The sequence below is a fragment of the Tetrao urogallus genome (genome assembly GCF_951394365.1).
Source record: "Tetrao urogallus genome assembly, chromosome: 3".
Lineage (NCBI taxonomy): Eukaryota > Metazoa > Chordata > Aves > Galliformes > Phasianidae > Tetrao > Tetrao urogallus.
Window position 1 is genome coordinate 50,108,086 of NC_136815.1, and position 20,049 is coordinate 50,128,134.

The window sequence follows — 20,049 nt, forward strand, 5'->3', positions numbered from 1 at the left end:
ATGGGTCGCCTATCTCAGCCAAAGGAGCAGTCTGTCTTCATCACCCTTGAAAGAAGAACTCCAGAAGATCCTAGGCCCAGTGACGTATCACAGTGATGCACCAAAAGAAATACTGGTCGCTCCACCAGAGAAGAGTCCCGTTCAGGAGGGAAAATATCCTATCCCTGAAGATGCCTGGTACACAGATGGGTCCAGCAAGGGCAACCCGAGCAAGTGGAGAGCAATAGCATATCATCCTTCCACCGAGACAATCTGGTTCGATGAGGGGGATGGTCAGAGCAGCCAATGGGCAGAACTGCGAGCCGTGTGGATGGTTATAACCAAGGAACCCGGTGATGGTATCCTGAACATCTGCACAGATAGTTGGGCTGTGTACCGGGGGCTCACTCTTTGGATTGCACAGTGGGCCACCCAGGAATGGACTATCCATGCCCGACCGATCTGGGGCAAAGACATGTGGTTAGATATATGGAATACGGTCAAACACAGGACTGTACGTGTCTACCATGTTTCTGGTCATCAGCCCCTACAGTCACCGGGAAACGATGAAGCCGACACACTGGCCCGAGTTCGATGGATTGAGAATTCACCATCTGAGAACATTGCCCGCTGGTTACATCAGAAGCTACGGCATGCTGGACAAAAGACAATGTGGGCAGCTGCTAAAGCATGGGGACTGCCCATACAACTATCTGATATCATCCAGGCATGCCAGGATTGCGACGCTTGCTCCAAGATGAGACCGAGATCGTTGCCTGAAACAACAGCCCATCTTGCTAGGGGACACAATCCTCTCCAGCGATGGCAGGTCGATTACATCGGGCCCCTTCCTCGTTCCGAAGGGGCAAGATACGCCCTGACCTGTGTCGATACTGCAAGTGGGCTACTGCAGGCCTATCCAGTACCAAAAGCAAACCAGGCATATACCATCAAGGCACTCACTAAACTGATGTCTGCCTACGGGACACCGCAAGTCATCGAGAGCGACCAAGGGACTCATTTTACTGGTGCAACGATACAGCGCTGGGCAGAAGAAAATAACATCGAATGGCGATTCCACCTGCCATATAATCCAACGGGGGCAGGCCTCATCGAACGTTATAATGGTATTCTTAAGGCTGCCCTGAAGACAGACTCCCAGTCCCTGCAGGGGTGGACAAAAAGACTGTATGAAACCCTGCGGGACCTGAATGAAAGACCTCGAGACGGCAGACCCAGTGCCCTGAGAATGTTGCAGACGACATGGGCCACCCCGCTTAGGATCCAAATTACGGGCACTGATCATCAGGTAAGACCCCAGATTGGTAATGAAAATAATCTTCTGCTCCCTGCCCCTGAAAATTTAGAGCCAGGTACCCATAAAATAAAATGGCCCTGGAAGGTGCAAGTAGGACCCAAGTGGTGTGGCCTACTTGCGCCTTGGGGGAGACTATTGGAGGTGGGAGGCTCAGTAGTCCCTCCAGTAATAGGTACATGGCCTACTGATATTGTGGTCAACACTCCGATCTTTATTGCTAAAGGGACCCCCATCATGTCCCTGTGGCAGATCAGGACACCTCCTTTGGTGCCTGATATTGTTATGCAGCCGCAGATATCCGGCCAAAAGGTGTGGTACAGGCGGCCAGGACGTGCCCCCGTACAAGCGGAAGTGTTGACCCAAGACAGAAATACGGCCTGTATCTTGCCCTGGAGAGCAGACCTTCCCCTCCTGGTACCTGTAAAACATCTGTATTACTCCCCGTGAGTCTGTGAGCCTTCAGGACCACCGGAAGGAACAAAACGCCATCAAGTGTTCCAGTGTTGCTGTCAGATCACGTACAACACCCGGTGATGGTCTGCATGGGACTGATGGGACATAGAACGGACCTGCACCTCAGGACCTCATGCCTCCAGTCACATCATCGAGCACTGGCCCATAGAAGAACATGGATATTCACTAATCATCACTTGTCTTGAACTGTACCAACACACGTCGCGATAAAATTGTATAAGTGTCGCGATATACCGGATCTCTGTATTAGGGAAAGCTCACCCTTTTGTTAACCTGATCAGTGGTTCACGCCGTGAAGGGGTGGAGTGTATGGGAACTGCTGAGTCACGGCCTGAACCTCTGATTAATCACCTGAGGCGAGCCATGAGTCAGCCAGAGGAGCACAGGTGAAGGCAATTCACCTGTGCTGCCGGAAGGGGTGGAGCCAGGCTCCACCCCTCCTAGACCTATTTAAGAGCTGGCTACCAGAGGGGAAGGATCTCTTCTGGAGATCCCTTCTCTTGGTGTCTTCTGGTGAGCTCAGCCGAAGGGTAAGCTCTTCCGCTTATTCTCTTTGTGATCATTGTCTACCTTGCTTGATTCTCTCGATTATATTGTGATTACAACATCTTGATATCTGTTGATTAAACAACTATATTGCAATTATAGCATCTTGATTATACAACAGCTTAAGAGAATTAGAGTACGAGGACAGGAATTCTGGATACTGAAATGCGGCAAGTCTCATCTCATGAAGTGGGTGTCCAGTACAAGTTGAAGACTCTTGAATTTTTGTTTTACTGACCAGGTAAACTGAGAAAATGTTGGAGACTTGCAGCTGTCCAAATCAAATTACAATATTTTTGTCCATGGTAATCTTAGTGAGAAATCTCTATCAGTTATTAAAGCTTGTTACTGTGCTGTCTAGTCAAATGTTTGCAAGGCCAGGTTAAAGCTCAGCTGCTAATCTTTCAAGGCTTAAATTGTTTGAGACCTGGTATTCTTTGAGTCTTTTAAAAATATTTCCAATTCTAAATAGCTCCTTCAGGTTTTCCCATTGCAGAGCTGGTGTTGCACGTTCTCAGTAGAGGCTAACATTGTGCAAGGTATAGTTTCACTCCCCCTGTTTTAAGTTTTATGGCTGATCTGCCTTTAATAATCAGCCATACCATAACACCCTGGCTTGATAATTCAAAGGCAAAATGCAATTGATTCTTCCTTTAAAGTTCATTTTGTGGCTTTAGGAAAGGTTATAGCACTGTCAGGATCAGTCCTTGCAAGCTCATTGAGTTAGTGCTGTGTAAATTCCTGAAAGAGTGCTCTTAATGGAAAGCCCAATTAATTCAGCTTTTAGCTAGATGTCAGTGACTGGGTGAGATTGATCTGCAAGTTGGATGTTCATTTCCTGAAACATTTTTAAAATTCTTGTTCTAAATAAAAATCTTATAATAGGTCCCTGAAATCAAACACAAAAACTGACAACCTCTAAACAATTTGTATGATAGTTTCACACATTTATATCTATTTTCAAGAAGCATGCACCATATTTTTTTCAACTGTCAGCTGAACCTCTAATTGTGCTTCTATAAACTGTCAGATGTGTTTAGCAAAGAGTTTCAAGCAAGATGAAAGCTTTATACTGGGGAAAGCCTATGTGTGTGTCTCTACTATTTTGCCATTTCATTTCAAATCAAGAACAGACAGAAATAAAAGTCATGCTTCAGAGCATTCTGAAAGGCTGCAACATAAAAGAAACAATGCCCAAAAATGAAGAGCAAAGCCAGCTAGCCAATTGGTTGATGCTTCCTGTAGGTATAGTCATGCACAGTTATTTAGTCAGGGAGATGCTTTTTCTTTTAAAGACAATTAAGTGACTTTGTGACTTTGGGGGAAAAATGCATTGCAGATGGTATTTTTTTTTCTTTTTAATTAAAAAAGAACTTTTTTTTTTTTTTTTTTTTTTTTTTTTTTTGCTGCACTATATTGAGGGACTGAAGGTTAAGACCTTTTACATCCTCTAATATAAGTTATTGCTCCATCTTAAAATGAACTTCATATGCTTCCAGTGATCCTAGGTCATTTCCTCTAGACAGAAATCAGCATGGTGTCTTAGAATATATGTGCGGGTAATTAAATGTAGGGCCAGGCATAACACTAAAAATTCAGTCCTAGTTAATTTTAAGGAGCAAGATGGTAAAGAATTTAATTGTACCTAATATATTTCAAGAGGTTTGAAAATGAGTGTTAGGTTAAAAAGGAAATTGCAGTAAAATACATAATTTTTCTTTAAAGTTTTGTTAATAATGCCACATAGATAAAATAACTGAAATAAAGGCACACTGCTTCTAGGTTTACTTTGAAGTTCTACCTTCATATGGGAAACAACTTGACTTGTATTTGGACTCAGATATAGATCCATTTTGTCTTGCATTGAAGACAGTGCCAAGATTAATGTGGTATTAAAATAAGATTATTTTCACTTACACGGTTAGAAAATGCTGAGATATTGTAGTGCTAAGTTTAATAGAAAAGCTGATTGTGGACTCAGCTCTGCTGGACTATCATCTATATGAGTACTTTTACAGATACTTACAGAAAACCTGGCTTCACCCCAGAGAGGGTAATCTGTGGTTTCTGCAGTCATTGGTGGAAAAATTTGATTCCCCAAGAGGTTGATTGAAAATGTCTAAATCAAGCCCTTGTAGTCATTCTTGATTCTTGGAGAAGGTATCTCTACAAGGTTAAGAGGCTTAATTTCCATTTCCGATAACTTAGGAAAGGCATATATGATTATCAATGCATAGATGTTCTAGCATTAGGAATTTTCATGGAGTGCCACAAATGTGTTTGTTATGTCCACTGGTTAGAAACATTATATTTCTACTTCACTGATACTCAGACAAAATATGTGGCTCGGATGTCACTTTACACTTTTCAGCTGAGTGTTTTCATCTGCTGAAAGGAGAAATAGAGGGGATCATTCAACAAAGTTTCAGCATCGCTCTTCTTTGATTAAAATCTTTGCTGCTTAAATTCTTTTCTTTTTTTAGCAGCTTTATTATCTATGGAAAATTTTACAGAACTTTACTATTGCTATGTGACTGTACCATATTCCAAGGTACTTAAAATTATCTCTATCTCTCTATTTACCATATAATCAGACATCTTTCCCTAATTCACTAGTAGAAACATGAAAGTGAAGCTATTCTTTAACGTATAAATTAAATTATAGAAGGAATTTTGAGAAAGAGAAGAGAGGGATGTTAATTAAGTTTCCTTGCAATGCTTACAAATGTATTCTTAAAAGAGGGCTCATTAATGTCTGTGCTGTAACAAACTTTTCATTTAATAAGCTCTTGAGTTAGAAATTTTCCAGAGTGAAAATGTTGAGTAGCTGATAATTGGAGCATAAGAAATTGGCTGCTGCTGTGTCTCTGATCTCCTCTTGGCTTTGCTCCGTGGTTTGAGAGAGATTCCACGTTTATGGTAAGCTTGAGACACGGTAACTTTACAAGCTGTGCTCTGAGAAACAGAAACATTAAGAAATCTTTCTTCTGTCTGAGGATAGAACGTGTTTGATTTGTCAGGGAAAATGAAGTCAAGATGCATGTGATAATGGAGATGAATTGGTGAGATGGAATGCCAATAAGTATAAACAATTACAGGTTTGAGGCTGTGCTGCTCTTGCTCCAGATTGCTCAGAGCTAAGATTACTGCATTGCAGAAGCATAATGCTGCCACAGCAGACAGAAAATATACATCAGTTCAAATAAATCCTCTGGGTGGAGGAATAATTTTAGGCATTTTTCAAACGATGTTATCACCCAGGCTCTCTCATCTCTAATAGGAAAGCAGAATGGAGTGATGAGATACGTAGCCTGGGAGCTACATATCTCAGATCACATATCCAAAAAAATTGACAGCTGTGCTGCCTATCTGCTCAGAACAGAGGACAGCTCAGTGGATGGAATTCTCAGGTCCTCACTTAGCCTGTTTTTAAACAAAGCTCTTTTTAGGAGGGCATGCTTTGGGTGAGCAAGAATAGCAGAAACTAGGTGTTTGGTCCTGTGACATGCAAGTGCTTTGGAAATGCTATAAGTTTTGTAGGATCCTGTGAGATTATGGGAAAGGATGCTAAGAAGTTGCTAAGAGATCAGATGAAATCCACAGAGAACAAAAAGACTCAAACTTCTGAGATTCCAGAGGCCAATTTTAAATTTGGATTTGGGTTTTGAAAACCTAAGGATATCTGGAGGCATTTTAGGTCGCTAGAGTATTTATTTTCCTTCTTTTCTCTTCTTCTTTTAGAGCAGCCTGGCTTTAGTGACAAACAGCTAGAAATAATACAACTGGAGATTATGGCAATAAGGGAACATACTCAAAAGAAACCACAAAGTACTAGAACTGATGAATATCTTTTTATGATGTGTTCCTGACCAAGACAGATTTGTGTAGGTTTCTTATTTTCTTTTGTACAGATACAAATCATTATAAATACTACAAACAAGTTAGGTAGCCTGGAGCAGACGGAAATCCTTTGGAGAACCGTTCTGGTCAGTCTACAATTGCAAGAGAAAATGCCTGAGTCATGGCCTTAATTAAAATACTGATAGATCACTCATTTCTCTCATGTCTTCTGGTTTGCCAGATGAACTAAACTAGTGAGATTTTCTAATGCAAGTGCACATCCAGCCTGAGTACCTACTTTTCTACAGCCAAAATTCAGACCCTTATCAACGTCACTGAGATCATCCATTCTCCTGCAATGTCCATACTGGGAGAAACCTGGTCTATATATGATCTGTGAACTATGCTTATTTTGATAAAGATGTGTTTAGGAAGTGATTCATGATGTATGGTTTTTTTTGTTTTGGTTTTGTTTTGTTTTTTTTTACATGCAAGGGCTTGCATAGCAACACCCTTTAGTATTGAGGTTTAAAAATTTAGTATTTTGCTCTGTTTTTCATGTACCAATATAGATTTTTAGAATGATGGGAAACTATAACAGTTATCTTTCATCAGTTGTGTTTGCTTGGTTTGACAGTCCTACACTGTGGATGCCTTGTGGTACTGAGGAATCTTTTGTCCTGAATAGAGTTGCATAGAACAGTGTGCTCAACAGCAAATGATCAATTTGTCCTATGTAGGTAGAAACTCCTAGCTCTGTAAGAACACTGTGAAAACACACAGACTTGGAGGCTTTATCTGTATTTATTTATATATATATATATATATATATATATATATATATATATAAATATATATATACATATACATATAAATATATATATATTTATATGTAGATATGTGCGTATAAATATACTTGTGTTTTTTCTATTTATATAGAAACAAAAAGTGTTTTACATACTGAAATATATATTTTTTTATAAACATATGCATGTGTGTGTGAACTTTGGTTTATGTTCCACAAAGCTTAGCGTTTAATTCAAATGTTCTAGCATACCCTTTAAATCATAGAATCCTTAGCGTTGGAAGGGACATCTGCAGGTTGCCTAGTCCAACTCCCCTGCAATGAACAGGGACACTACAGCTACATCATGGCCTGATCCAGCCTCACCTTGAAAGTCTCCAGGGATGGGGCATCCACCACATCTGTGTGCAGTCTGTTCCAGCTCCTCATCACCCTCACTGTAAAAGACTTTTTCCTTTTTAGCTAACTTGAATCTACCCTCTTTGAGCTGGAAACCATTTGCTGTAGTTCTGTCACTACAGACCCTGCTAAAGAGTCCATCTCCTTTCCTGTAAATCCCCTCTAGATACTGAGAGGCTTCTATCAGGTCATCTCGCGGCCTTTTCTTCAGGCTGAACAGCCCCAGCTCTCTCAGCCTGTCCTCATAGGAGAGGTGTTCCATCCCTTGCATCATTCTTGTGGCCCTCTTCTGGACACACATCAACAGGTCCGTGTCTCTACTATAGTAGACTCCACATCTGGATGCAGTACTCCAGGTGAGGCCTCACCAGCACAGGGTAAAAGGGCAGGGTCACCTCCGCTGACCTGATGGCCACGCTTGTTTTGATGCAGCCCCAGAAAGAGTAAATTCAAACTATGACTTATTTTTGTTTTGTGAGGTTCATTAAGAACTAGCAGTTCTTAATGGATAAATTGGATAACTATGGATAAATTGGGCATAACTATTTACTCTTGTTAGCTCTTCCTATATTTCTCTCAATTCTACTGAAAGTCTTTACAGTTGCTTTTGATGAGATTTTGTGGAAGCACCTGGCTTGTTATTTATACCACACACTTTTATCTGTGTAACTCCTATCCCTTTTGTTTTGGTTCCAGTAATCCCAGCTGCTCTGTTCTTTGTAAACAAGGATTGCAAAATCCAGTGCTCATTAGCAGAGATCATACAACAAACAAAACTGATCTTAACATTTACTAATGTTTTGGACCAAATTGGATCTGAGTTTCAATTCAGACCCATAAATATTAAGAGGGGGATCGTGTACATGGATGTGGAAAAACTGGGGTTCTAACCAGCTCTGTTCTGAAAGTATTCCAAGTGACTGCAGGCTTTGTCTCTATCCAATTTCATTCTGGAATTAGGAGTTTTGAATTCAGAGGATTGAGCTAAAAAGTGATAGAAAGCTTATGACAAATTTGGTATGTAAAGCAGAAATCCTTCTTCACTAACTTTTCTCTGCTGGGAGGTGGGCAAGAGAAAGAAGGAAACTAAAACTTCAAAAAATGATCACGCAGTGCTTCAGAAGACAGTTGAAATCCTGGCTTCAATTAAAGCTTTTTTTAAAAATTGCTTTGGTTTTAGGCAGTTGTGTGTATGGAACATTAATATAGCTATAATTGATTCTGGCAATATTCCCCCGAAGAAGTCTGGATATTCCTACGCAGTTACTCAATTTTCAGGTTTTAAGTTGCAATAGTTATCTCCAAACAGAGGTGAAATGTGCTAAATTGCCAGCTTTGTTCTGCAGAATCTCCTTCATTAACAGATCTAAAAGTGGCCTGTCAGAATGATCTGTGGTTAATGATAATGTCACAGGGTAACCCAGGTTGATATCAACTCCAGCTTGCTGCTTGAAGCAAGAAACTTGGAGGTGATACAGTCACAGCCCTGGGGCTATCATCTTGAGAGACGTAGCTCCTTAGATCAATAAAGTTGTACTCAGTGATATTTCTCTTTTATTATTGTTCTTTATTTTCTTCTGGTCAGGCCCATGCTGTGTGTAATTCATTTGAGAGAAAACTGCTTAGAGAATGAAGAATGAAAATACTCTCTAAGTGCTGTGCTAAGTCAGGGTCAAGAAGTACTTTGATGAGCACAGACATGTCTGAGCTGTCTGCTTCTGCTGCCTCTAGGAGGGGATGCTGCAGGCCTAGAGGAGCCAGAGGGCAAGCAGGGAAAGGGCCTGCTCCCAAGGACTGCAGCATCTCATAACAGCCCTTCTGGCTTTCTCTTCAGCGTGAGTTGAATGTGTGTTTATACTGCTCCTGTGAGCTGCTCCTTGCTTCCCCATCCCCACCCCCCCCAGATATAAGTGATGCCAGAAGTTAGCCTGGGATATAAAAATAAACTGCTTGAAATCTTCACTGTGGTATTTGATTTTCTTCTTTAATCAGAGCTGGATTCATAAGTTGCTAATTGAGAACCCTGGATCATATGAGCACATCAACTTCAGCTTTTGCTTAAAAGTAAGAGTGCTTTTCTTGAAAACAGTGAGAGAATATTCACAGCATGATTTGATCTATCCCAATTTAATACAGGACCGAGGATTTAATGCTTTCACATTCAAATCCAAAATGAATGCCTTGTCTCCCTCGCTATGCCATGTTTTGCTTCACTTTTATTGTTTTTAATAGCCTGATGGAAGTAACTTCTGCCTGTGTAGCCCACTTTTTTTTATGGAGCATAGGGTATATGTGACCCATGGAGCTGAGCAAATGCAGAAGTGACAGGTAGCTTTTCAAGCAAAAATTTGAACACAGCAATGAATCATCTGAAAATATAAGTTTCTTAGGCATCCTGCTTCTGGTTTAATTAGAATTTTTATAGTCTTTTGTTGCCAGCTGGAACTGAATCATTGGAAATTTTTGTGATATTTTTTAGCAGATATGCATCTAAAAATTTGTTGCTGTTATGATTTCTTTTTCTTCTTTTTCTCACAACATTTTGTTTCAAAGCATTACTGGATTTTCACAGATGAGGAACTGTTTTTCACAACAAGGTAGGGTAATACTACTCAGTTTGAGAGCAGTGAGGTGCTGGTACATCTACAGCATCCATGTTGAACATACTCAACACTGTGCAGTTGTGAAAATGGGCCAGAATGCAGTAAGTTTCAGATCAATCCTAGTCTTTACAGAAAATGCTTTACAAGAAAGCTGGGGACAGACCAGATAATGTGTTCAGCTATGTATTATGCTGCCAAAGAGTCTATTAGCAGCATTTTGGCTCTCTAGATGTCCTCAAGCATGTGGTCTTTCTGAAGTTCCAGGAAAAAAAAGCTTCAGATCAAGCATTTGATTTTCTTCCCACATTTGTCTAGATGGAAAGTAGGCTCATCCCCAGGAACAGCCCTTGTAGCCCACTAGAAAAGTGATAAAGTGCCCAGATAGTTATTGAAAAAACATATAGGGAATTCATTCATACAGCGAATAAATGCATCAGACAACACTGTATTTTCTGCCCAATAACAGACACAGCTGTTGCTTTCATTCTGCTGTTTCTGGCAGACACTGCAGTATACTGTAAATTGTTATTCAATAGAGAAGAATTTGGCATATGAATTAAGGTGAGCGATTTTATAGCTTTATCCAGAATGGGTTTCCTAGTGTATGACATACTCCCTTAGGAATGTTCCCAAAAAGGCTGCTGCAATTTTTCCCTTAGTAAATTTTATCTGTGATAGGGTCTGTTCATTTTCAGAGATTTTTATCTTCCCAAGCAACTTCAAAGCCCAATAAAAAAATCTACTTGTTTACAGAGATAATACTCTAGAACAATCCAAAATGTACATTAATTTGCATTTAGATTATGTCTTTCCAGTGGCTCTGAAACACATTACAAATACAAATTAGGTTTCACATTATGACTGTAGAAACCTCTATTGCAATGTTTTGGTATAGGCAAAATTAGTGATGCTGTGACCTGAGAGACATCTTTACTTCCAAGCCAGCACGCACTGCAAATTGAGCAGTAGAAATTCTGTCACACATTATAATGAGAAACCATTTTTACTGTGGTCTCATTTGGAGTTCTCCATTTATCAGGCTGTGAAAAGGAGACGCAGAACAACTTACGTGATGATTACTAGAGCAGCTGAGAAACAAATAAAAGATTTGTGTTTCCCTGGCTTCGGCAAGAGGAGAAATAGAAGCACTTAAGAAAGCTGGTTCTTTTCAGGGTCCTACTTTACCTGAAAGCAGAAATATGTGACACTGCAAAGCTCTGGAGAGTCTTTATATAGTTTTTAAGAGCATCTGTAATTTCATGTGCATAATGACATAAGCCAGGTTTGGTGCTCTCTCAGTGGCTGCTCAACATGGAATCATAGAATGGCTTGGGTTGGAAGGGGCCTCAAAGATTATTTAGCTTCCCAAGCCATGTGATATGCTTGCAGGCAAGTGTGAGATTTGGAAAAACGATGGATGAAAGATATGCCTGGATGAGTTTGGTTGCTGTTTGATTGTAGACTATTTTAATTTCTTATCCTTTATCCTCTTCTATTTCAGTAGCTTCTGCAGGGATATCTGGTGTGGTCATATTAACTTCACATTAATATATGGAAAGGGACTTAACTGAGCAGTATTACCTCATAGAAAGCTGAAAATATGCCATGACCTGCACTGTCCATCTATGTAGCTGACCTGCAATGCATTCCTGGACTATGACAAGAACCTTGCCACATGCATGCTAGTGAAAATCATTTTTCATCTTAAATATTGTCATCTTAAATTTTCAGTGGGAAGATTCAGTGAGACTAGAATCCTCTTCCAGCTGACCGCCAGTACCTGGTGTTCAGGGACAGACATGCTGGTAGGCCAGTTAAACAACATCACTTTCCTGTTTTATTTTCATAGTTGCTGATAAATAATCATTAAAATCCTTCTCAAACTGAAAGTTCCCTTACCATTGTGCTTAATCATCTTTGATTGACTTCTCTGTGTATCAGTCTGGTTGCTCTCAGGCTCCTTTTGCTTTTAGTCCCCCTAATATTACATTGCAATGACTTCTACTGTGTGAAAAAGGACTTTCAGCAGCTTGTGTTAAATCTGTTATCTCATGGCATCATATGAAGTTTATCATTTCACTGTTCACATTCTCCATATCCTTTAGAAATTTTAAGTCTCTATCACGTCTGTCACTTATTGTGTCTTTTCCAGCCTGAGGAAATGTGGCTAACTTTATCTTAATCCCTTGCAGAGAAATTATTCTTTAGTTCCCTTGCCATATTTCTTTTTTCTGTACCTTTTCTGATGTAATGTAACTCCTTTCAGTGACCAGCTCTGCCCATGTCACTCAAGTGTCAGACCTAGCGCAGATGTATATCACTATAAAAAAAACCCAAAAGATTTTATTTTTTGATTTCTCTATTAAGTTTGGTAGCTTTCACTAAGTTATTTTTCTTAAAGGACTGCTTTTATTATTTATTGCTGGTTTCCTAGAATGTTTTAGAATAATAGACAGCTTGCTATTTTTCCTATGCAGTTATGATTATTCTAATTGGCATATTTTACTCTACTATTAGCAGTGTGAATTACTACCTGAAATCTTATTGTCCATTCATGCAGAGATCTTTGTATATATCTCTGCTGCACATTTCAATTAATACAATTCAGAGAAGCTTTGTGATATGAATAACCTTTACTTGCTATTCAGCCTCTGATACAGATCAACAGATTCATTGGTTCTAGATCCATTGGTTGAGAAATGGAGTTCATGAAGCAGATACTACTCCTTTGAGTTGGCTGCTTTTTTTTCTTTTCTTTCCCTCAATCCCTTTCAAGGGGTTACTATTTATAAGTTGAATATTTTTCTTCCTTTTCCATGACAGCTCAGCTACTTTATATGTCTCCCAATCTGCGAAGGCTCTTTGAGAATCTAAATATATTATAAAGTGAATCATCCCCTTTATGTGTTTATTGGTGTATTAAAAAAAAATGCAATACATTTAGTAAGTATGGCAGCCCTCTATAAAATCTACTTGCTTATTCTCTTTTAAGATGTTTATGGGCATATAAATAGACATATATATATTAAAGTTTCAAGCATCTGCCTGATATAGAAACCTATGGAACAGGATTAAGTATTTCCTTGCTTCTGAGACCTATTTAATAAGTTCTTTTAATTTGTGCAGCCTTCCATTTTTCTGGGCTGGGTGCCCTTAAAAGACATTGAAGTGATAAATGGCATACTTAGGATTTTATATATTGGTTTCTGTAGAACTGCTGTGTAAGTGGCATTTGGTCTTTGAGACTTGCTACTGTTTTATTTGCCCTATTGGCACTTCAGTTAGCAATTTCAAACTTGTTTCACGCATACAAAAAAATACTCTGAGCTTTTCTATTATAAATACCGGCACAAATAATTAAGTTCTCTGATATAGTCTTATCTTCCTGCAATTCTCCTTTACACACCTTTCATGTGTTAGTAACACTGACTCTGACAAAGCTCTTGATGCTTCTCTGTTTGCAAGACTTTTATGACTGATTGGGATGCCTGTGGCAAGATATTTTTCAAAATGTTTTCTGATTTATTGTGTTTTTGCATTTAGCACATAGACTTCTGTACTCTTCATATTCTTCACTGGGATGTGACCTCTACTTCTAAATAATGTCTTTTTACTTGTCTTTAGACTGAGATTTATAAAGGCTAGGATTTTTTTTTTTTTTTTTTTTGGTTTCCATTTGAAACTTCTAAAGACATGACACACATTTGCTCTGAAGTCATCGTAAAATATTTTAAAATTGTCTCCTATTTGACTTAGTTTCTTTAACCTTTTAGCAACTTATCTTGTTTTCTTTTTTGATTGATCTCTGATGTTTTTCTTCAGTGATGCTACAGCTGATGTTATTGTTTTCACCCTTATTCCTACAAAGATGTTGAATCTGAGTACGGTGTGGTAAATTCTGAGTCGAGTCTGGTGGATAGCTTAGAATTAGATCAATACATGTTTTTTCCTTTGTCAGATATTTGGCTGTTTTCTCCACAAAGCAGCCATTTTTACCACGTAAAACCAAACAACTGATTTAAGCTTTTTGCCTCATAACCCATTCTGTCACTCTTCTGGTTTGCCTGGGAGTAACCAAAGCCTTTAGCAATTATTGCCATGAATTTGCCCTCACAGCTTTTGTAATATGTTTTAGAACATCTCAGACACCTTTAATCCAGAGGGATTCAGTAGCTGAGGCATCCACTTTTTTATTTGCCTACAGGCTGATTCCAGGTTTACTTTATTTCAATAGCATTGATCACATCTGAGTGATTTCTGTTCTGATCTCATTTGTTTATCATCTTTCAATTAAAATTTGAAGGTGACTTGGAAGTGATTTTAGTCAGGTCTGGTTGCCTAATTTCATAGTGAGCTTAGATGAATCTTTGCTTACTGAAACTGCTTTTTGTGATTTCTTCCTTGGATTTCACTGCCTTTATCCCATATCTTCTTGCAGTGTGCTTTGGCAGAAGCAGAAGATGTTGCAGTGTCTACAATTATTATGTGAATCACATGCCTTACAGAGATCTAGTTAATCAGGAGAGATTTAGTTAATCAGACAAGGAGCTGCAACTAGCTTGAGAAGGGAAGAAAAAGAGAGATATTACTTGGAAGGAAGAAAAAAGGAATAAGTTTATCAGCTCCTCTCCCACTTTCTCCAATCACCCATTCAGAGCAGAAGAGACCTGCAGAAGTCACAGGAGAACTTCTGGACTGGAATGTTATGTCTTGAAAAGAGTTGCTTTCTTTCTAGTTTGATGTGGTTTTAATCCCATGCCATGAAAGGATAACAGGCACCATGGACTGGTTTGTCTACGTTTTTAGGGAGTGAGAAAATGTAAATGCCTCAGTGGGGAACAGCAGCCATGAAAGGACACGGCAGTCTGGGAAAATTACTAATTACTAATATAGTCTTGAAAGCATATTTTTATTTTTATTTTCTCCAGGACCAAATAGAGCATTTATTTCAGACTAAGTAAAGCTGCTCAGAAAAAAAAAAAAAAAAAAAAAAAAAAAAAAAAGGCACTTTTAATCTTACTGAACAACTGAGTCATTGAAATGGACAGGATCTACCAGGGTATATGAAGTGGAAGTGAGCTTCTGGATTTCATTTTGCTGAATTAACCTCCTGGTTTCCTAACTGCTCACCTGGCTGATGATGAGAGAGCAAACACCTCCAGAAAAGACAAAGCTTTTTCTTCCAGTGGTAGGCAGCTTAATGGTTTCAAAGGTTTCAATTTCTTTTTCTATATTATGCCTGCTTCTTCCTAGGCTGTCTGGAAGCAAGGGTCTTGGGCATCCTAAGATGAAATGCTCCTTAATCCACTTTTTAAAGCTCAAAAAAACATGGGATTATTCAGAAAACTTTCATGGGATTCCTCTTCTCTAGTGGGCTTCAACATTTCATTTTCTTGTTCTGCTGTCAAGCCAAAATATCAATAAAGTATTTAGATTTCCCTTTGAACAGAAATGTCGGGTCCAGTGCTCCTCATAGCTGAAGACTGAAGAGAGAGATGTATTGGTTGGTATATTTGAGGTTTGGTAGGCTTCTAGAATGTAAAGAGAAGAGTTGTATCTGAAATTAGTATGATACAGGCAATAGTAGACCCATTAAATTCATATGTACCACTGGCGTTGCTATGTTAGCACCCCAGTACAGCCTAAACGGGGAAAGGTTAAGGGCTTTGTGCTTGCACTGTTCATTTCCAACTTTTCATCTGAATCAACTTTTCGTTAATGATTCACTGAGGTGAAAATCTGCCTATCTGAGAAGAATGTGCTGTACAACACTAAAATAAACCAAAGAAATGAGACATGACATTTTCTTTCACTTACAGATTAAAATGTATTGCTGTATGCCTTGAGCAGTCCCCCACTTCCCAGCACATACTCATGATGCATGCACACAAGCTACAGAATAGCATATTTTATTCCGTAGTCCCACAGTGTCATCTTATGATTTCAAAGCCTCCTAATTTTGTTTCAAAATATGTTGTAAACTGGGCTCTTAAAGGCATGAGTTTTCATTAAGATGCTAGACTAGTTTTACACTGTCATTAGAAGTCAGCACTATTGTCTATTCATTACAGTGGATACAGTAATAATCTTTCCTTTATTGGATGATTTTTAGCTGAAACATGCTGATGGTAAAACATTGACACACGTTAGCAAATGCCGAGTCTGAAAAATTTTCATTCTATTTTCTGTGCATGTTTCCTTTTTTTCCTTTTCTTTGGTAGTAATGTAGATGTGATGTGATAATTTATAGGAAAGAAACAACTCTTCTAAAGGTAATTTTTAATTGATACTTCAGTCATTGACTATACAGTACTTTGTGTTAAAAATAATTCCTAAACTTCTTGTGGCTGGAAAAGCTTGAGGAAGAAACTGGTGTCTGATCTTCTAGCCAGCTTACAACATCATCATTATTTGACGCCATTATGTGTACTTTCTTCATTTAAATCAGATGCTTTCTCCATCTGTTGTGAATGTGAGCCTCCCGTCCGTGAAAAGAAGTATGTACATTAGTGTAGATAAATCTATCTATCATACTAGAGGGGAAAAAAAATGCCCTGACAGATTTTATAGCTTTAGGAGTGGACAGAAGTCCTGAGACCACTTTTAAGCAGTGATTGACTCAACTTGATTGAACTCAGGATTGTCTTTGCTCCAAAATCTCCAACTCTGTCAGAAGCTGTGAATCAACTGACAAAACTGGTGTTCGCAGTGTGTACATTCAGTGCATAGAGCTTTTTCTTTCTTTGATCTTTCTTTCTACCTTTCTCCAATTGTGCAAATCCATAATTTCAATCATAATGGGTTACATTGTGGCTCAAACAACGCTTCCTACTATTTCAGAATTTGAGCTATAAGAGATATTGATATATTAAACTCAAGGTGTGTCTGATGGCTTTATGGTGTCTTGGATTTACTTCCCTTTCGACATTAGCAGAGCTCTGAGAGAGTTAAAGGAAACTTGAAATAAACATATATTTTAAGGATGTTATTTGCTCTCACAGGGATTTTTTTTTTTAAGGTATATGTCAGATGCCTTCTCTACTTTTTAAAAATCAACCTGATTCTTCCTGAGTTCATTTTGGAGATATTCAATTGTGAACTGAATATCCGGTGCTCGATAACAATGTATAAGTGAAAAATAGTAATAACGATCACGATGAATGTACAAGGGTTAAACTGGGCAAACAGCATACAGGCATTATTTGCAATGTGTTTTATCCTTTCTGCTCCCCACCCTTTTTTGGCTTCAATGTTGTCAACACATTTTTGTTTTGTTCTTTAAAAATATGTTTGCTATTATAAGATAATTGTGGAAAAATTTAAATTCTTAGGAGAATATGTAGAATATGAAAACAAAGACATTTTCCTTCTGCTGTGAATTGAGTTTTCATTCTGTGATCATCCTCATTTCACTCATGAAATCAGCTATTGGTATGAGCAATTGCTATTACAAATCTGAGTTTAATTTTCTGGGTGCACTCCATTTTCCTGCTGTTTTATTCAAAGTATGTGTATATGAAATGAGCTCAAAAAGTGTAGGAATGCTATCAAGGGGAACAAATTTGAATCTATTATTGAAAACACTGGGTCACTTCAAGTTATGAGTAGTGGTGCGTGGGGTAAGATGACTAACAATATCTTTAGTAACATGCCTGTTTTCCGCTTGATTTTGCTTTTCTGCTTGAGAAGAACAACAGTGACTTTCAGAGGTGGACTGGTCTGATTGGATCTAAGAGGCTACCATGACTCTCAAAAGTGGCAGTACCAGACGGGACCAAACGTCAGTCTTGCTCAAAGTGGTCTCTATCACTGATGATAAGCAGGGTCTCTAGGATAAGTATGCACTGGGAAAATAATCTTAACATTATCTCCCCCCACCCTGCCTTGTGGAGAGAGGACTACAGATCTGTCCCTACCCACTCCACATCTCTCTCTGGTGGTTTTGTAGTCTTTGACTGGAGATGCTCCAAGTCCTCTCTCTTCCAAGATGTAGAAGCTCAGACTGTGCTTGTTCATCACGTGGTTGCCTTTCCACTCTGCTACTCACCTGCCCTGCACCTTTCTGAACAACTCCAATTTAAATTGTGTTCCACTCTTCTACAAAATGAAGGCAAACAATTTGAAACGTATTTGTGAATCATGGCTTGGCACAACTGCAGCAAAAATGATTTTTCTTTGTTCTCTTGTTTTATTTATTTGATTGTTCCTGACACTTTCACTTTCATTCTATGGAACTATCTGTCACAGTTAAGGTCTTGTTCCAGAGTGGTAACCCTTAGCTGGGAAATCACTGCTGTCTATGCAGAGCTAGGATTGTTTTTCTTTTCATGCATCAATGTAATGTTTATACACAATGAATTTCATTCAGCTCTTTCTTTTATTGCCTAGCTGCTCAGTCTCGTCAGGCCCTTGTGCAGTTCTTCAGTCTGCTCAAGTTCTTACTCTTCTGCATAACTCAGTGTCAATGGCAGTCTTTACCTCATGCCTTATCCATTTTTCTAATAATGCCTAAATATATTAAATAGCTCATTTCTCAGCGCAAGTGCCAGTATAGATGAACTGGTGACCTCCCTCTGTTGTGACTCACAACCTGTTTCTTATTTTCAGCTTATTTATTCATGCAAGCATTCCTTATCCTACAGTCAATTTTCTTTGTCACCCTTAGCAAAAGACTAGAAATCTTGGCCTGTATGTTCCATGGATGTGAGTGTTACCTCCAGCATCTCCATCCACCATCGCCTACAAAGCGCCACCTGAGCCACCAGTATTTTTTTGGGCAGATCACCACATGCTTTTTTTGCCTGTTTCACCAGCCCCTGTCCAGGTTTCCGCTGAAATCCACCTCCACCACCTTTCAGCTTGTGATGCTGGCTCCCCCGCGGCCCCTCTGAGGTCACATACCCCGTTGTTTATTTGCCTGATGATTGAATCTTCCATTGCTCCAACCTGCTTCTTCCTATCTGTTCTTTGATCTTCCCCTCGCTTCAACTTCCTCTGAAGAAATCTGTCCTTGGACATAAGAATGTAGCTTCCAGGAATTTTCTACATGGTGAAGCTTTGTTTAGAAGTGGGAAAGGAAGGCCCCTTCTGTCACTTCCTCCCAAGACCCTCCCCAAGTGCAGGTGCTGCCTGTGAGCACGCACAGACTGAGGTATGCTGCTTTGCATGCAGATAGTGATGAGAGGGATAACGGCCTATGGAGAATTTTTAATGATATAATCAGCTAAAAGGATCAATTAATCTATGGTCTTAGGTATTTAATGCATCCATGTATTTCTTCTGAACTCCGTTTCTTTGTTTAAAAGGAAATTCCTTCCGTGTTTTGTATAGGAGTCTTTCAAGGACTGTGGCACTCTATTTATACCCAAAGTTTGCTAATTTTCACCTAGTCATAGCAACCCTTCCATTCTATATACTCCAATGTAAAAGGCCTTTGAAACATGAAGAGCTGTGATAATATATTTTCGTTGAGAAGAAACGTGCTTTCTTCCAGATACAAAAAAAATAAGCAAATGAAGAACTGTATTCTTCCTTTTTTTGTATTAAATTTCCAAGGAGAACCTGATGGCATTGCTTCACCAGTGTTGGCTGATGTGTGTGCTGCAGATAATTGCACTGAATCTCAGCTTAGTATATAGATCTTTTACAGCAGTAAAGCATAACTTCTTTATTAAAATAATACTTGAAAGAGCTTCATTTTTTCTTCTCTTTTTTTCTAGGGGAATTTCTTCACTTTTATGTTTGTATGTCAGGTGACTGTATATTACTGAGTAAACCTAAGCAATATTGGATAATATCTAGTGCCTCTACACTATATTGCACAAAATTTAGAGATTTAATTAGATGCTGGGGGAAGTTCTTTACTCAGAAGATGGAGAGGTGCCGGCACAGCAGCCCAAAGAAGACGTGGTGCCCCATCCCTGCATGTGCTCAAGGCCAGGTTGGATGTGGCCCTGGGCAGCTGAGCTGCTGAGCTGCAGGGCAGCCCTGCCCATGGCATGGGGTGGGACTGGGTGGGCTTTGAGGTCCCTTTCAACCCAAGCTTTCTACCATTCCATGAAATTCTGCTGCTTGCAGAGCAGTGG